Source organism: Cimex lectularius, unplaced genomic scaffold (genome assembly GCF_000648675.2).
Source record: "Cimex lectularius strain Harlan isolate CLEC.00 unplaced genomic scaffold, Clec_2.1 scaffold129, whole genome shotgun sequence".
Classification (NCBI taxonomy): domain Eukaryota; kingdom Metazoa; phylum Arthropoda; class Insecta; order Hemiptera; family Cimicidae; genus Cimex; species Cimex lectularius.
In genome coordinates this window covers 671,007-691,169 of record NW_019392715.1, presented here as the reverse complement: position 1 = coordinate 691,169, position 20,163 = coordinate 671,007, and the positions used below count along the sequence as shown (strand labels likewise).

General features: G+C 36.3%; 1 protein-coding gene across 5 annotated transcripts in view; it reads left to right on the top strand.

The window, feature by feature from the left end:
• LOC106665780 (Krueppel-like factor 9) overlaps positions 1-20,163 on the top strand; it is a 222,911-nt gene that overhangs the window by 141,454 nt on the left and 61,294 nt on the right. The window lies entirely within an intron of this gene.

Below are 20,163 nucleotides of genomic sequence, written 5' to 3'. Positions count from 1 at the left end.
AAATATAAATAGTTTTATGGTTCCTTTAAAAGGCACGGACGTCGAGTTATATTTTGGGTAAAGCCGGTTTTGTATTATCGGAATAAATTTACAATAAGAATGAGACCACACAAGGAGAAGAATGAATGGCGGGGGTGGAACGACCATGAAAAAGTAAACAATATTCTATGGTAATGAGGGAAAACAAATCCATTAATTTAAAATAAGAAATGCTTGTACCAAGGTGGGTGCACTGGGAAGACAATTTTGTCAGTATGCCCTGCATGATGTATAAGGGTGTACCATATACACACAAAACATACTATTCACCTACAAAAGTCATTTAAAAAATGTTGAATGATCAGACTGAAGCAATAATAAATAATAAGGTGATCGATAAACATGAGTGTATTTGTTGTCAAAATATCCATGGAAATTGCAGCTACATAAAAACTGGGCCCTATTTAAGTTTAAAATAGCCGACGAGTGGGAGCGGGTAGCACCCCCAAACGATACATACAAGGTGTTCGACAACTCGTGTTACAAACTTTGCCAGTAGATTCTACATTCAAAAAGGAACCAAAAAGTGTTATTAACTATGGTCATAATCTCAACGATTTCGGAGTTATTTCAGTTTTTCTGATTTTTTCAGAATTAACGACATTGCTTCAAATAAACAATGATAACTCTAAAACGAAAAGTTTTTAGACAAATCCGTTGATACCGTTGAAAACTACGTTAAATTTCCAATAAGATACGATCAATACTAAACTTGCAAACGTTCGTAAAATAAGCGCTTTAGTAGAGAGAACTTTGAAAAATATATATTTTTTTAAAAATTCATTAGAGTTCGTGGTCCGATTGACCGAATAATGTTTTTTAATTATTAATCTTTATATAAGGCATTGGTTGAGATAAAACAGTCAGTGTCAGTGTTTTCAAAGTTGACAAACTTACTATTGTGATTCTAAACTACTATTTCCAAACCTAGAGACCAGCAAATTTCAGAAAATTCCATTTAATATACTTTCTGCTGGTAAAATCGAGTTTATAATTACTTTTTCAAAGATGGAGAAATTGATGACGGAAAAGAAAAAACCTTGGTGGAAGGATTAATAAGAATGAAAAATAAAAAAACTTAAGGAAATTTTTTAAAAATTTTGTTTCAAAATGCTCTCCGCCCTCAGCAATGTATTTTCGATGCGCTGCCGTCGCATTAAACCCGCAAAACCCGAACATAAGAAGTATATCAGCGTTTTCTTCATTGGAAAAAGTAGCCATAGACAACATATCACATAGATAACTAAAAACATTTTGAATCTTAAAACTCTTTTATTCCGAAGAATAATAATACAATAATTCTTTAATCAAAGTTGTGTTGGTAAATAAGTAAACAATTTTCAGAAATCGTGAGATGCGGTCTGGTGTGATGTAGGTTTCAGAAAAACATTTTTTTTATCGTGCCAACGTTTCGATCTTTATTGAGATCATCTTCAGGGTCCCAAACATTGTTTAAATTTAACAAATACCAGTAGGATGTGGAAAAAAGTGAATTTATACAATTCAAAACGTATATTTTTTATATTCAATCAAAGTAAACACTTGAACTATTTCGGTTTCGAACCCAAATTAAAAAAGGTTTAATAAATTCACTCAAAATTTATTTATTATTTATAAAATGTTTTATTAATCTTTCACCTTACCAATCCGTAAGCCACGTTTTTCCTCCATCCATTTCTTCATCTTTGAAAGAAGTAATTAAAAAAGAAATTATACCACTAAAAAGGATATTGAATGAAATTTGCTTGGCTCTAGGTTTGGAAATAGTAGTTTAGAATCACCATAGTAAGTTTTTCAATTTTGAAAAAATATTATTTCAAAGTTCTCGCTATTAAAACGCTTATTTCAAGAACGTTTACAAGTTCACTATTGATCACATCTTATTGGAAATTTAAAGTAATTTTCCATGGTATCAACGAATATTTCCAAAACCTTTTAGATTTGGAGTTATCATTGTTTATTTGAAACAAGGTCGTGAAATTTTAAAAAATCAAAAAAAGTGGAATAACTCCGAAATTGCTGAGATTCGGACCATAATTAATTAGGACTTTTTGGTTCCATTTTGAATGTAGAATCTACGGGCAAAGTTGGTAACACGAGTAGCCGAACACCCCGTATAAAGCAAATTTTTGTGAAAATTGTTTCGGTTATGTTTGTCTACGCAATATAACAAATAATAAGATAAGAGAAAAATATTTATTAGCCATGGAATTTTTTACTTCTTGAAAAATTGAAACGGTTAAGTTGTGCATGCCTATGTATTTTCAACAAACTCTTTAGCATAGTTGAAATAGTTTTCTCAGAATTACCTTACCATAAAACAATTTTCCACAAGTAATTTGAGTAGAATTAATTCAGGTTTTAAGTTACTTTTAATTTAATTTTTCTCTAATGGTTTAACAATATTATTAATTATGTACAAAACGCAAAACCATTTATAATAATGAGTTGTTGAATCACAGAAGTCATTTGGTTACTTGGTCCTAATAAGCTGTTTACAAGACATATCCAGCTGGGAGATTGATACTGTTTCGACTAACGATAGAAGAAGGGGTTTTGCTATCCCGCTGGGAAAACTGAAGCCCTTTTCTACATCTGGTCGGATATGAGACCCACGCGGGACATGTAGTGTATGCCTACAGAGGTGGTCTCATTTTTAATTAAACATCTAGACGAAAAAAAATTACGATACGTAGAAACCCAAGAGATGAAATGCGATCGGCTGTAATAATCGCAGCATTTCCCCAACAAACATGGAAATTGTCCCAAATTACGCCTAGAACAATAACCGTGTTATTAGGAACGAGGGCCCTTCTTCAAAGAGGGGAGAAAACTCGATACCGGGGAAGTGAGGGACAAAGAAGATCTCTGTAACTTGTAAGCACGTTCGACAAACAGCCCAGACACTAAAATTAACGACTGTTGGAAAAAGCAAGGCGCCACAACGATTCTCTCAGACGGGTTTGAAAGCTTGTCTTTAGCATTTAGGCGATTAGGTGACAAAACATTAAGTAACGCCGGACAAAACAATCCAAAATCGTGTCCGTTGAAGGCTAATGTCGGATACTAACGATTGATGATTCCCAAGAATAATTCTGTTTCGCCAAATTTCCTTTGTGGCTATTAAATGCGATAAAATGTAAAATGTAAATTTCCAGCGTTAAAACTATCATCATGAAATCCTTAACACGAATAAACACGTTTAACCATTGAGTTTAAGACAAGTTATTAGACTTATGATCAGCAATTACCTATAAATAAAATTAATATTGTATGGCGAATTATGCAATTAAGGCGATTCCCAGACGAAGTCCTTAATGATGCTCTTTGAATAAAAAAAAATCAGAATATAAAACGATGCTAATAGCCACGTTCAAAATAATCAATTTACCCATTTAATTTTATTTGTTTTGAAAATATAACTATTTACGTGAGGGTGCCTTCAAAAGTAAAGCTATGTAATTACGAGTTTGTGCTATCATCTAAGGCACGTTTTTAATAAGAAGGCTTATTAATTTTCAGCCGGTCAAACTATATCTGCACATAGGACTGGTTTCCAACTGAGAGGTACATAATAATAATGTTCCTGTGGCTCTGAAAGTCCGACCCTTGGGCACGTACCTGTCTATGCTCCTGTAAATTAGCAATGACCAATCTTATTAATTTATCGCTTTATGATTCCGAGCCGGAAGAAAATTAAAGAGTTAACAAATTGTCCGCAGCCGCAGAAGGATTGTAACAAATCGACGGACACCAAGAAGAAATGCCCATTGTGCTGCGCAACAACACAAATAAACAAAGTGTGGCCTTTCCTCGGTCCTCGAAAGAGGTTTTACAACACAGCAATCACAACAGCAAGAAAGTAATCGAATATCTGAAGCAAATAAAAGCATATGGTCGCCTTTAATGCTTCTCCACACGTGGTTTCGTTTTCCCTCCCTAAAGTGAGTGTATTTATTGGCGAGAATGTGTGAGTGTATGGGTCGGTAGTGGTTGGAATTTCGAATACACCACAGACCCACCAAACTAGGATAGATATCTCTTTGTGTGTTTTGGGTAGAATGAATGTATTTATTGGCTTGAAAGTGTGGGTAGTGCAGGAATATCGAGTACTCCACAGACCCACCGATTTAGGTTAGTATTAGGCTATAATATCTTTTAGAGTGAATGGGCGGAGGCACTGTTCTAATATTAAATGCGCCAGTGGCTCCGCATTTTTTTAATTTGTCAATACAGAATGATTGGTTACTGTTTGAGTGAATGTATTTATTAGAGCGATAGTAGTGTACGCATGGTTGGGTCGATGGTGGAGTATCAAGTACCCCATAAACCCACCAAACTAGGTTAATATTTTAGATTAATTGTAATTTTAATTGTACATAATGTATGGATGTATTTATTAGCGTGAACGAGGGCGGGTCTTCAGAGGACTATCGAGTACTCTGAAACCCGCATAAAGGCTAGGCTAGGATTGATTGTTAGTGAATGAGATAGTTTCAGAGCCTTTTCACCACGTGTGGGAGGGCTAAAAATGTAGAAATAACGTCCCAGAACACAACCAGAAAGATCGCCAGACTTCTTACAGAAAAGCTAACTTCAAAAAACAATTAAATAAATAAATTGTTAAGACGAGAGGTGGAAGAAATGTGAGGTGCCGGCAATAGCCCTGGCAGCCGGGGGGAAAAAACCAAGAAGAAAGGGCGAAATAATTAGCTCTGTCAAAATTAAACGATATTGCATCTTTGTCACAATTTCGGCCTGAATTTATGTTTCTCCGCCTTAATCTCAGTCTCTCTGGAGCGCAGACATGGGGGTGTGAGCAGCTGGAACGTGTAGAGCAAGTGCAGAGGAATTTTTTGAAAAAAAAAAATGCTTAATTTACCATCGCATACACGTAATTTTTTTGAATATAGAGCTAGAGTTGTTCCCGGTTTTTGTATATACCTTAAAACTACACATCAATTATTTGCGTAAATATCTCAGCCTACATCAAAACGTATCCCAATTACTTTGTAAATCAAATTAAGCTTAAAAACGTGTATCGGTTTAAAGTATATAAAAAGTTGGAAACGGAATATGGAATAACTGTAACAGAGTTGGTAAGCACAGATTGTAAAGTAGAAAAAATCCTTGAGAAGGTGAGGCTAACCTTAAAAAACAAGTATATATAGAAAGTTCTCTTATGTAGTTTATATAGGCAACTGAATTCTGTATATATGTAAATTGTGACTTAAGAACTGATCAAATTACTTGGATTTTTAAAGCTAGATGTGCGTTAATCCATCTAAATAAATACTCATTCAAAGTGGTATCTAACTTATGCTCGCTCTGTAATAGGAAAGAAGAGGAAACTATTTTACACTTTGTGGGTGTATGTCCAATCTTGGCGGAAATCGGAAAATCGGTTTTTGGGAAGTGTAATCTTTCGAATGAAGAAGTTATAGAAATTCTTAATGGAAAATGTTGGGACGTAAAAGAGCATGGTTTTATAGATATGATTTAATACTGGAGTTTAATTTCGTTTAAAATTCTTAAAATTCCTATAAAACAGATGGATTGGCGATAAACACTTTATAATGATGCAAATGTACTTGGTGCTATATAATTATGTCTTCCAATAGCTAATTATGTATTCTAATTAATAAGTAGGGGCGTCGGTGGCCGCAACGGTTTAGGCGTTGACACGGCGCTCATCATTGCAAGGAAGGTCCCGGGTTCGAATCCAGCGGCCGTGCATTCGAATCCGACAAATGGGCTTTTTATTCAAAAACACCGGTACCCCGAGGGTTGATATAACCTCTGCTGTTGCGAACCCTCGTTAAAAAAAAACCTAATAAGTATGTATAAAATAAAATAAAAATTGCAACTCCTCCGACGGTCACAGTACCATGGAGTAATGTCTTATGATAAGAATGAAATGTACATATTATCATATTCCATCCATCACTCATGGCTCCAAGAGACGACATGAACAGGATGTTTGAATTTAACCAAAAATTCCGAATACATCTGGGCACCAAAAAGGAATGGGAAAGAAAGGGAAACAACTCTTTCAAGAATGGCACCTTCCTTTGCTACACAGATGGATCTAGAACACAAGAAGGGGCAGTAGTATTTGAACCTGGAACCAAATACTCAGAACCTATGGGAAAATACACCAGTATCTTCCAAGCTGAGATTCATGCAATGTACCCAACTCAACCTAAATAAAGGGTACAAAAACAAGAATATAGCTATCATGTCAAATAGCCAAGCAGCCATCAAAGCACTAAGCTCAAATATCATTAGTTCAAGGATGGTGCTGAATTGCAAAACCAAATTAAACATACTAGGTACGCAGAATAAAGTCAGCCTCTGCTGGGTCCCAGAACACATGGATTAGAAGGCAATGAGAAAGCGGGCACCCTTGCAAGGAAAGGGGCTGCCACACCGCTGATACGACCCGAACCCTTCTGTGGCATAGGAATCCACACTATTAACGAATATCTCAGGCAGAAGGACGAAAAGAAAATGAAGGGACATTGGAATTCACTCATTGGACATAGACAATCCAAGAATCTTCTAACCAATTTTGGCAAGAAAGAAATCACAGAATGTGTCAAAGGAAACAGAAACAGACTGCGAATCCTAACAGGACACCTAAAGAAAATTGGAACAATCCAAGATGGCACATGTAGATTCTGCAAGGAGGCAGAAGAGACACCAACACTCTTACTAACAAACTGCAGAGCTACATTAACCCCCAGGAGAAAATGTTTTGGGATGTATAATGTGACCATAGAAGAGCTTCAACCACTAATACCGGGCCTATTAGTCACATTTCTTGATGAAATAGGACTCACCGATGTGCTTTAGGCATAGAACGGGGGATACAATAGCTCTTTAAGGGCGCAGTATACCATACCCTGAAAAATTACATCTACATCTACATCTATTATCATATTCATAATTTTGTTAATAAAGACTTTATTTTATTATTATTATTATGATTATTATTAATCTCACTCTCTCTGTTTGTTAACTGTCAGTTTATACTTCTTTATTTGTTTCTTTCAGAAGTTGAACACCTGCTGGTGTGCATCCCCTTAGCGGGAAAAAATAAACAGTTTATTTATTTAATATACGTTTTCTATTCCACATCCCTGCAAAGGAAATTAAAATACGTTTTAGCTGCTTAATATACAGTCTGTTTTTGTATTGTCGTGTCATAAGTTACCCCCATTAACCCGGGAAAAAAGTTATATTCAAGTCTCGTTTTCCATCTTTTCCGTCCTGATATTCCGTTTGATGTCGTTTCCAACGCGTAATTGCTTCCCAATTAAACACGTTTGTCGGCCCTCAGAAACGTTATAAAATGTTCGAAATTCTCATCGCCTGTCCCGAGGGGACAGATCTCTAATCGAAGAATTTATGTTAAACATGGAACATAAACGTCAGAAATTGTAGCCACATAAATCTCTTCACCGTTAAGAATAAGGATTACATTTTTCTTTTTATTTGTTGTTTTTTCGACAGGGTTTTTCAGTCAGTTAAAATTATGCATTACACGTTCTCGCTTGCGCTGCAAGCACTTAGTAAATCTTCTTAACGCTTGGCTAACAAGGATGCTTTGCCTCATTAAAGTCGTTAAAAGGTGTTTGTGTATAAAAAAAATTGTATCTTCAGAAATAGAACGTGATGACTTTCTGTCGCGGAGCTACGAGTAGGCGTAACCTATTTCAGCTAATTTAAATATGTGAAAATGATATCGATTTAGTTGTATTCTATTAAAATTAATTAAATAAACATTCCGCTCCTTGAAAGGATTATCCACTTTTAATTAAGCCAACACAATCATTTTAACAGAGAAAATCTACATTTAAGAATAACGAAAGTGAATTGAGTGCACGAGTAAATGCATGTATTATTATTTCTCTTTTTTAATTTTGTAAAAAAAAAGAAACTAAATAAATTCTTTTTTCCCTAACTACGCGTCGTGGGTTCGATTCTCAACGTTGCTACTATTTTTCAATTAATTATGGTTTTTAGTTGAGATAAAAAAGTCAGTGTCACGAGCGGGATTCGAACCAACGATCTTCGGCTAGATACGCCGCTGCTCTACCACTTGAGCTATCATGACCTCGATCCACTCGGACACTAACTTCCCATCTCAACCACACCTTTCGAATTTTCCCTCCTATTTGCCATTTTTCAAATGTCGTATAATATATTTGATTCTCGGCGACAAATGAAATGGCCACGAAGAGCTTTAGTGAAGATATACTTCATTTAAACTGATTAAATTCGCTAGTTTCGTGGTCCTCTTGGTTCGAATCTCGCTCGTGACCCTGACTTTTTTTATCTCAACTAAAAACCTTAATTAATTGAAAGATAGTAATTGGTCAAGCGGACACGAAACTAGTGAATGTTGCTACTATTTTTTTATTACGGAAAACTGCTAAAACACCTGAATTGATTAAGAAATAAATAAACATCGGTAAAAAATTCTTTAAATTAAAAAAAAATCCTACATGCTAATTAGTATTGTTTGTTCGACAGGTTTAGTCGATATTAGTTTGTAATGACGCCTTTTTTTGAACATCACATACTTATTCAATATTACGTTTTGATGTAATATTCCAAACAATGCGATATTGTATTTGAATTCTGATTTTATAATTTTAATGAAATTTTATCACTTATTTTATATGAAATATTAATTTTTATTTGTATACCTTTTTTTTTATATAGTACATAGTCATACTATATACAGGGTGACTGACGATAAGTGTCAAAAAATTCAGCTGGCGTTTCAACTCAGCTTATGCAACATTCTACTTAGGTCCACTAAATTGCTAATAAACTTCCAAATTACGACTGTAGAAAAATCTGGTTTGTGCCACCTGAAAGAACGTTAAATTTTCTGTAAGGAAAGCTATTTACATTGCAGAATTGATGAAAAAATTCAGCACGAAAAATTCAGAAAAAATTTTGAAATTCGTTATTTTTTTGAAAAAGTTGGAAAGTGTTTTTGCAAATTCCCTAAAAAATTCTCCATTTAATTAGCTTCCAGCGGTATACCCACCTTTTTGGACTGCGCTTCTGGAAGGCCCACAATTTTCAAAAAATACCAAATTTCCACATTTTTGTGTTTTCTGAATTTCTTTCATCAGTTCTTCAAGCTAAAAAGGTTTTCCTACAGCAAATTTGACGTTTTTTCATGTGGCACAAACCAGATTTTTCTACAGTTAGTAATTATGAAGTGGACCTAAGTGGAAAAAAACCCTGAAATTATCTGTTTACAGTTGAGATTTGGTCTGAAGTTTTATAGGAAGTTGTTTGTTGCATATGTTGAGTATAAACACTTCCCGAATTTTTCGACACTTATAGGCAGTTATCCTGTATAATAATTCCAATAATTTTTCTTTTTATCTAAGGTTGAGATGAAAAATGAATAATTAATATGGTCAATTATGACCACTGAGCAAATATGGATTAATTTAATATATAATAACATTCAATTAATTAAGGTTTTAAGTTGAGATAAAAAAGTCGGTGTCACGAGCGGGATTCGAACCCTGATACGCCGCTGCTCTACCCGTTTATCAAGCCGAAGGTCGTGGGTTCGAATCCCGCTCGTGACACTGACTTTTTATCTCAACTTAAATCCTTAATTAATTGAATGTTATTAATTGGTCAAGCGGCCCACGAAAAATAGTGAATATAACAATAGTGTTATTGTAGTATAAAATTATGTTATTATATAAATTCTTTTCAATCTGACCACATTTGGTAATGTAAGCTTCTCTCATTATTTTCTTTGGACATTTTTCTAGTCTCTGGTAGGTTTTATCCATTTTGTTTCCATTGATACGAATTTCAGATGGGGAGAGAACGCAATTACTCTAAAAAATATTTGAACGTTATTATATACGCGAAAATACAATTATGTAATGTTGAATTAGTTATTGTATTTAGAATAACCATAAAAATACTAGCAATGTTGAGCGGTATTTTGTGACTGATTTACCTAAGCACTTTTTATTTTGGTTATTCAGTTTCATCACTTCAAAGATTCAATATAAAAAGAAAAAATATAGTCATAATTCAGGTTAAGAATTACAATGTAAGAAAAATGATATTTCATTTTGAAGAAAACGATAATCTGGAATGCAGTAAAATAGTCCTTGCTTTTCATTTTTCTCACAAAAGGAAAGAAGGACTAAACGTGATATTAGTGTTTTTGATATATGCTTTTAGGTCCCAGGAACTCGTTTAAAACTCGGGAAGTTGAGACCTGTCAAACAGCCATATGTTTTACCGTTCGAAGGACAAATTCCCTCACTGAATAAAATCAAGGACGAACTAGTTTCGATTCTTATATATAAAACCAAATCCAGTATGTTAAATTTCCCTTATAAATAGAGTGAAAGAAACATTTTATATTTATTCCTTCTTAACTTTTTATTCAATTAATTAAGGTTTATAGTTGAGATAAAAAAGTCAGTGTCACGAGCGGGATTCGAACCCAAGACCTTCAGCTTGATACGCCGCTACTGTACCACTTGAGAAAGCGTGACTTCGATCCACTCGGGCATCAACTCCCCATCTTAACCCCAACTTTTGAATTTTCCCTCCTTTTTGCCATTTTTCAAATGTCGTGTAATCTATTTGATTCTCGGCGACAAATTAAATGGCCACGGAGAGCTTTCGTGAATATATACTTCAGTTTAATTATTAAATCCATTGCAGTTCGTGGTCCGCTTGACCAATTAATATATTACAATTAATTAAGGTTTTTAATTGAGATAAAAAAGTCAATTGCACGAGCGGGATTCGAACCCACGACCTTCGGCTAAATACGCCGCTACTCTACCACCTGAGCTGTCGTGACTTCGACCTTTTTATCTCAACCAATACCTTCCATAAATATTTCTTATTCGATTAGTTATTTTCAGACACCTCTGAGTATGATGGATGTTGTTTTTGAAAAAACAGTAAGAAACCTGTTCCGAGTCCGACTGAGACAAATAGCACTCCGTCCCGTGCGATGAACGGAATCGTCGGAAATCTGAAAATGGTAGTGGAAACGTAGCAGAAAGTAGAACTCTTCTTGTATCGATTATTAGCTGACTCTTCCGACGATTTGTCTTGTCTGTAGGTATACGCTGAATCACCTCGTACCCCATTAATATCTACGATAATTATGTCAGCATCTCTCTATTTTCAATTTATCTCTATCCCCGGCCGATCTTCCTTTGTTATTAATTGTTTTTACAACTTAACAGATATATTTTTTTGATATTTGTTTTATTTATTGCTATCTGTACATAATATACATTGAGCAAATAGTTATAAACAAATCTGTCAGACCTGACAGACCAGGAGCATGGATTTTAAGATCTTTATGGATCGTTTGATTGGTGACATAGAAGGGAGCATTGAGGATTGCGGAGAACTTTAGATTGAAAAGACTGAATTCGTTGGATATTGGATGATTTGGCCGAGCCCGACAGCTCGACTCCGTAGGTTCAAATAGGTCTGATGAGCGTTTTGTAAGCGGTTAGTTTGTTATGTATATGTATTACGAGGGCGGGCGACCAAGACCCGAGGGGTTAAATGCCTGGGTAGACTCGTACCCCATCCCTAAAGGGTCCGGGACTTGGTCGGTTCATGTGTCCTGCACAAACCTCTTGGACTTGTTCACAAACCCCAAGATTTTGGACCATTTTATCTCGGGGAGTGATTTGGCAATGTCCTCTCCTTCAAAAGTTTCAAATCACACTCTGCGAGGTAGTGCCGTGCCGTTTCTTCTTTTATTTCACAGAAGCGGCAGAAGAGGTCTCTGGTTTGTTATGTATGCTTAGTTTTGATTTTGGTCCAAGTAGGTGTCTGAGTAGTCCGTATCTTTTGTTAAGTTCTTGCCGTTTTAATCTTCTATGTGTGTTCCAAGTAAGTCTACTAAGTAAAGCCCAAGGTAGCGGACTTGGTTCGGTGGTGGTATTATTTTGTTGTAAATGTGCACTGGTGGACAGGTTGGACGTTTGAGCGTAAGCGTAACTTGTTGGCTTTTTTGTTCGTTTAACCTGATCCGCCACAGATTGCACCAGTTGGTAATAAGGTTCAGATGTTGTTGGAGTGCTTCTGTTGCTAGGATTGGATTGGAGGGTGTTGATAACATTGCGGTGTCATCCGCGTAGGTTGTGATTTCTGTGTTTGGATATGTGGGTATGTCAACAGTGTAGATGGTGTAGAAGATTGGGCCTAGAATACTTCTTTGTGGGACGCCAGCTTTGATTGGTGTGATAGGTGAAAAGTCGGTGCCGATTCTTACTTTAAACCATCGATCTGAGAAGAAGGCTTTCACGATAAGATAGTTGAATGAGGGAGGATACATTATAACTTGTAGAGGAGGCCGGGGTGCCATAATCGTTCAAATGCTTCCGGAACGTCCAGAAATACGGCTGAGCAGTATTGTTTGTTTTCTAGAGCCGAGGATATCGTGTCGACTACTCTGAAGCACTGCTGAACAGTGGAATTGAAAGGTCGAAACCCAATGGTTAGGAATTACGTTTTCAGAGTCGAATATAGGAATCAGTCTTTTAAGGAGGATACGTTCAAAGATTTTGGATAAAATAGGAAGGAGGCTTATTGGTCTATAAGAGGATGGGGTACTGGGGGATTTGTGTGGTTTTGGTATTGGAGTTATTAAAGATAGTTTCCACTAGATGGGGAAATAGAATATGCGAAATATAACATTGTAAATAGATGTAATCTACACTATTGCTTTTTTGGGTAGATTTCGGATGATTTTAGGGGTAATAAGATCATGACCTGGGGATTTTTTTTTCGGAAAGGCAGAAAATCTGATACATTCTGCGGGGTGGATGGACTTAGGAGGTAGAGCGAGAAGGAGAGGAGAGGGAAGGAATTCATTGATAGCATAATCATCCCTAACAGACATATAAAGTACAATAGGATTCGGGTGTATTTTCTTTCTATGCATTATTCTTTTTGGTTGCTTTTCTAAAGACTTATATAAGGCGATAGGTAGAGTATTTCAAATGTGAGACTTTGTAAAAGTTAGTATTGATATGAGCTGTTAGAACTTTTGTTTTAAACCATAACAAACTTTACCTGAAAACGGTGAACCAAGACAGCTGCGGCTTGAAAAAAAAAGATTACCGTAATTATTATTACTTTATTATTCCTATTATAGCTGGTACATTCGGGTTTTGACAATGAGAAGATTTGATTACTGGTGTATAACTCAGTAGCAAGGTCTTTATTAATATGATTCATGCAATAAAATTTACTTGATAAAACTGAATATTAAACAAGTTGTAAGACGAATAAATTGGATTTGATCAAATTAACATACAATGGTGTGCAATTTTTAAAACAAAGTGTAAAGGCCGCAGATACAGTTTAATTTAGTTGCTTCCAAATTGACATTTGAATTGACTAGAATCCATAAATTGAAAACAAATCGGAAAGAATATATTTTACAAGCATAATATTTTTCCAAAAGTGAATTTTTATTCTGTTTCCTGGTAAGAAAAAAATAATTAATTGTACTAGTTGTAGTTAAAAGTCTACTTTTTCTCATAGAACTAAAGGCATTTGTCCCAGATGAGTTTACCGATTCGGTCTTGGATATCTGAATAGTAAAAGGACGGAAGAAGACGTCTTGACAGAGTCGATCAGTCTTGTTTACCTTAAGGAGATTATAAGGAGCGATTTGAAAAATTATAATTTAGGATTACCCAAGAATCCGCTTCCCGTCAGCTTTTTATGAGGTCCACAAGGCGCATAGAACGTTTAAAAGAGGGCTGTTTCTTATTTCCTAGCAACTGACAAGATAACTATCGTAGATATGGACCAACGGACGAGGGATATAAATTTTGCGAATGGACCAATAATTTTAGCCAATCCACCAAAAAAAAAGTGTTGATATCTTTTAATTATTCAGAAATCTTGAGATGTGGTCTGGTGTGATGTAGGTTTCAGAAAAACATTTTCTTTATCGCGCCAACGTTTCGATCTTGATTGAGATCATCTTCAGGGCCTGGGATTTACAAACATTGTTTACATTTAACAAATACATTTCGGATGTGAAAAAGTGAATTTATACAATGCAAAATATATTTTTGTATATTCAAAGTGTTTGTGTTCTGTGTAATTGTGCCATTCTTGCGTGTCGTGTTGAGAGTGCCAGTGAGATATTGCTGTTTTATGTTTATATATGTTGGATTTTTATATATATCATTTAAATTGAAATTAAACATTGCTGAGAATTACACAATTTCCTATACAATGAAACTTTCTTACATTAAGATGATCACAACGCCCCGTACAATTTAAGCTCCTTATCATCTTATCAACCTATATGTTACCCGTTCTTTTTAAACCATTCAAAAAATTACAAAAAATTGATTTCTATTCCTATTTGGAACAACATCTTTCAACCAGAACATCAATTTGGCTTTCGAACCCATCATTCCACTATTCATTAACTTCACATAGATTAAATTATTTCTTGTCTCGAGTACGCGACTGGAGTATTTTTAGATGTTCTTCAGGCTTTCGACAAAGTATGGCGTGAGGGTTTATGCTATACAAATTAAAACTATGTTTACCCCAGGCCTATTGTCTAATTATACCTTAAGTAGAGATTTTTCGCAGTAAACAGTAAGAGACTTCTGAGATGAAAGAAGAGGTAAAGGTGGCCATTCACGATCACTCCAAATGGAACCGCGCCAAGCCGTACAGCTCCATTTGGAGTGTCTGAAATTTGAGGGGGCATTCAAGACCGCTCCACAGCCAGTCGCTCCGAACGTCAACCAGTGAATTTCCTTCTCAAAATGGATGACGATCTCTTGTGCTACGCTTCTGTTTATTTATATATTAAAATCAAAAAATCGAAGAGGAAATGGTGTAAGAAGTGGCTCCTGAACAGAAGCCGTAGTGCCCACATCAATTTGATGAAACCAATTTTGGAAGGAAAAAAATTACAGAATGTGTCAAGGGAAGCAGGAACACACTGCGAATCCTAATAGAATTCCTAATAGGACACTGCAAGTTAAATGGACACTTAAAGAAAATTGGAATAATCCAAGATGGCACATGCAGATTCTGCAAAGAGGCATAAGAGACACCAACACATTTACTAACAAACAGCGGAGCCACACTAGCCCGCAGGAGGAAAATTTTTTGGGATGTATAATGTGACCATAGAAGAGCTTCAACCATTGAAACCGGGCCTATTAATCAAGTTGCTCGATGAAATAGGACTCACCGATGCGCTTTAGGCAGAGCACGGGTATACAATAGCTCTCAAAGGGCGCAGTTTACTATACCCTGAAACTATATCTACATCTCTATAAACAATAACCCATTTCATAGAGATCTTTACATACCAGATATAATATGTTGTACCTGTTTTTTTTTTTTTTTTTAACCGGTTAACATATTTTACTTATGTACACGCCTATTTGACCGTATTATAGTTAGAAATTATCTCAATATCATTGCAAATCAATACCAATATACCTTGGATTATTTTTCGGAAGATTTTAGAAAAAATCCGTTGTATCGGATTTTATCCATCGCCTTCCTAGAGCAACATTTTCACCATATGTGGCGAAACGTTTTGATGTTGCTAATAATAAAAAATTATACGTATTGAAATATGTCAGAACTATTTTTTTTAATAAGTAACACTATCATGACATTCTATGCGATGTCGGCATTTTAGCAAGATTACTTGAATCATTGCCGGTAGTGCTCACAGAATTTTTCTTTAATCTCTGCTTTTATTCGCTCTCGGAATCCATGAAGGAATACAATTGAAACGAATGACTAAGCCACTCCTACAGTCTATGGAGATTTAATTAATGACGAATCTTTACCCGTTTCTCTCCCCCACCAAGCCTTAAATGGACATTAGAGTAGGTGATACATGCAAACTCACGACGAGCCATCACTCATGGGCACAATGCCGTTGTTAGCATTTCCTCATTGTTTACTCCGACACTATTACATTACATTGTCATTTGGCAAACGCGAAAGCACATGTTGAGGCGGCGCGTAACGGTTGTGTTTACTAAGCTTTTTCCACACGTGAAAGAACATTTTCTTTATTGTTTAACTTGCAAATGATTAATTATGAGTTATTCAAGCGAGACATAAATCCAAGTGAAGATATTAAAATGTTAAAAATAAAGATATATCAGAATGAATATACGCTGATGTTAAGGAGATCAGGGATCGGGTCTTTTTAACAATGAATGACCTCGCCAAGGTTTATGTCTTTTGGTTTTCTTCCGGGCTAGTTAGAATCTCATTTTGTTATATTTTACTGTTAATTACATAATATTCGATCGAAAGCGTGGCATAATTATAATAGTAATTCATTGTTACAAAGTCCATATTCTTGATCTTCACATCAATGTCTGGTCGTAGTTGGCTGATTACCATCATATACAGGATAGTAAACTACCCTGTTTTAGTTTCTGCCTTCTTACGTTCACTAAACATCCATCACATGTTGCAAAACGAATTAATATCAATTCAGCAATTTGAGGAGCAATATACTACCTACTCCCACCTATATATTATGCAGGGTGGGCGACCAAGACCCGAGGGGTTAAATGCCTGGGCAGACTCGTACCCCATCCCTAAAAGGTCCGGGACTTGGTCGGCTCACGCGTGTCCTGCATAAACCTCTTAGACCTGTTCACAAACCCCAAGATTTTGGACCATCAGAGTGATTTGGTGATGTCGTCTCCTTCAAAAGTTTCAAATTTAGACCTAGCGAACCAATCACACATAGTAGTGCCTTGCCGTTTCTTCTTTTATTTCGCAAAAACGGCAAAAGGGATCTGGTAGAATACCCTTTACGGAGAGGTGTCTTCTCAGTGGGCAGTAGCCCGTCAGGATACCTATCAGCCTCCTAATTCCCTTCCTTGAGATAGAGAATAGCCATTTCGATTCTGCTGGTTTGATCTCCTTAACCAACTCCTTCGATTGCGTGTCCGGAGGATAGATTCCATTCCTTAAGGAATTGTTTCATACCCCAGTTTTTAATACTCTCTTTCGCTGTGCTTATAGAGTGAGGTTGTGGCCCGACAAACGCAGCATTTGAGCCTTCTTTGGCCAGGCTATGCGCCTCTTCATTGCCATAGTGTCCTTTATGTGCTGGTATCCAAATAAGGGTTACCCTATTCTCATACCTGGAAGTGATCCTATTGATAAGATCAACAGTTTCCTCCATCAGTCTAGATGTTGACAAATCTTTTTGTAATGACCTAAGACTAGCCTGTCAGAAAAAATTATAATATCTATTCCCTTGATTTTATTTTCCATAAGTGTTCTACAACACACTTTAATGGCCCAGATTTCCGCCTGAAAAACGGAGGTATTATTGCCAAGAGGGAAGGAGATGCTGATACCTAATTTACGTATATGGATTCCAGCACCACTTCCTTTACCTTTGATAACTGAACTATCTGTATAGCACAGTCTATGTTACGATGGTCATAATCCACACTACAGTTATATTCACAAGGAGTGGCTACCTTAAAGTACTTTTCCCCGAAGGGTTTTTTTAACCTTTTAATCGCTAACGCTTAATAATTGGCCGTTAACCTTACTCAATAGAAGGATTTTCGAGTGACCCATGTTATTGCACTTATGATTCCAACTGCCTTCACTAAATAATTTGTAGCAGCTGGTTAGTGCTCTGACCTTAGCCTCTATGTGTAGAGGTGTGGTATTGGTTATGATTTCAAGTGCTAGGGTGGGTGTAGTTGAAAATGCTCCTGTCACCATCAAACAACCTGGTCTTTGAAATGACCTTAATTTGTTAATATTCCCTTTATTTTCTAGATCTTTCCACCAGACTAAAGCTGCGAACAATAATCTAGGTAGAATAATTGCAGTATATAGCCATTTGGCTACCCATGGTTTGAGACCCCATGTTTTACCGACAAACGTCATCCCACCTATCCCTATCTTTTGGCAATTGTCTTCTATCAAGATCCGAAAACGTATTCATCTTCCTAACTCGGGCCAGCCTATTATTGGCAATATACTGGAAAAGTTCCTGTTGATCCGCCTGGACAAGGATATTCCTACAAACCCAATTCCTCATTACCAATTCGGCTTTCGGAGTAGCCCTTGAACTAAAGCAATATTGCCCTGGTGTTCTTGGATATACACCAAGGGTTGTGTTAGCTGAAGAACATTCTACCAGCAAACTCATTATCCAAAGATCCTATCTTCACGATCTTTACTTCCAGCTATCCCATTAAACTTCAGTATCTTCCATCCATCGTATTCTAGTAGATGTCCCACAGGGCAGCATCCTCGCCCATTTGGTTTACTCAATTTGTACATCCGACCTACTTACACAACGTAACACACTGTCACCCTCACCATTGCCGACGATACCCCATTCTTTCTCCCGATAAAGATCCTTCAGTCCTATCTCCGACAGTGGAATTAATGTTAATCGAGGTTAGCGAACCTAAATCAACAAACAAAATATTCACACTAAAGAAGAAAAAGCTCCCACCAATTTACAACAATCACTGTCGCAAACCATCCACGATATCTCGGATTCTACCCGGACAAACGACTGACTTCGAACCCCCATACCTGACTTAAACGCGCAGATGTAACATCATGATTTACCAACTTATTTTATCATGTTAAAACGACTTTTCTATAGGCGATTTAATCTCACCTCCGTTTTGACAAACGGACTTGAACTTTACAGGACAGCAAAGCAACCAACCTTATCCAATTCCAACTTTAATAAAATCCACTAATTTCAATCTGAAATCCTCAGAACAATAGTCAATGCCCTTTTGTAAGTTTTCAATCACATCATTAATACGGACCTAAATGTTCCTCTTTTTACTCATCTACCCCAATCCCGCTACAAACGTTCCATTCCAAACTATCCCATCATGTGAACGCTATCGTCAAAAACCTCATTCTAACAGAAAACTGAAGCGTTGATGTTTCCGCGCAACTTCACTACTTGACTTCAGTCTCCTAGGATTGAGCCCATCTCACTCATCATCGTGAATAAAAGAAGATGACAAAAAATTATCAACATAGATTGTTTATATCAAAGTGCAACTGTAGAACTGGTTTTGTTGTATAATTCAGATATATACCCTTAAGTATCCACTTACACCTATATCTGTGTTATTTTACTTGTTCCGAATGATCAACATTCTTTTCGTAATTTACTATAATTTTTTTAAATTTATTTTATTTATTTGTAGCCTATACATACTTGTACATAATACAATGTATATTATTCACGGCTCGGTCACAGCAATAACACTGATGCCAGCGCACCCGGAGGACGCATGCCATGAGAAGCCAGCCAGTGCTGGCACTCATTTTAATGGATTAAGGGGCAAGAAGGTCTCGGGGCCATCGCCGTTTTAGGCGATGTCGTGGATTCTCGGGATGGGAATATGTGGTTATATGGGATATAAGGTTAGGATGGATCGATAGGTTGGTATGAAATTTTTGGAATCGGGAATGGATCAGTTCGTGGACAAAAGGAACGTTGAGGTCTTTGTGGATAGTGAGGTTAGAGACGTAAAAAGGAGCTTTGATGATTTGTCTGAGGACTTTTGATTGGAAGGACTGGATGATGGATGGTTTGGCGGAACCCCACAATTCCACACCGTATGTCCAAAGTGGTATAAGGTCAGTGTAGTGCTGATGGTATTTCTTCATTGTTGATTTACAGTGGAGGGTAAGACTGCTTTTTCAAAGTGAACTGAGTGAATTGGATGCACTTTTCTCCGTTTATTCTTGTCTTCCACTTTTTACACCAACCTTCGATGAGCTCAAGACCATAAAAATTAAATAAAAAAAAATTATAACATGAAAAATGAATAAAATTCCAATACGTTGAATCTCCAAACATCAATGACGAAAGTTGTATATATAATTTATTTTAAGTATTTACAAAGTCGGGCCACAACTATAAAAATTCTGTCGAACGCGACGCAATCGTTGGTAGATACAGTTCTCGGTGTGGACGCTCGGACGCACGAGTTCCTTTCTGCTAAGATAATCCTCAGTTTAAACATAACCATCTTGCATAAACACAAT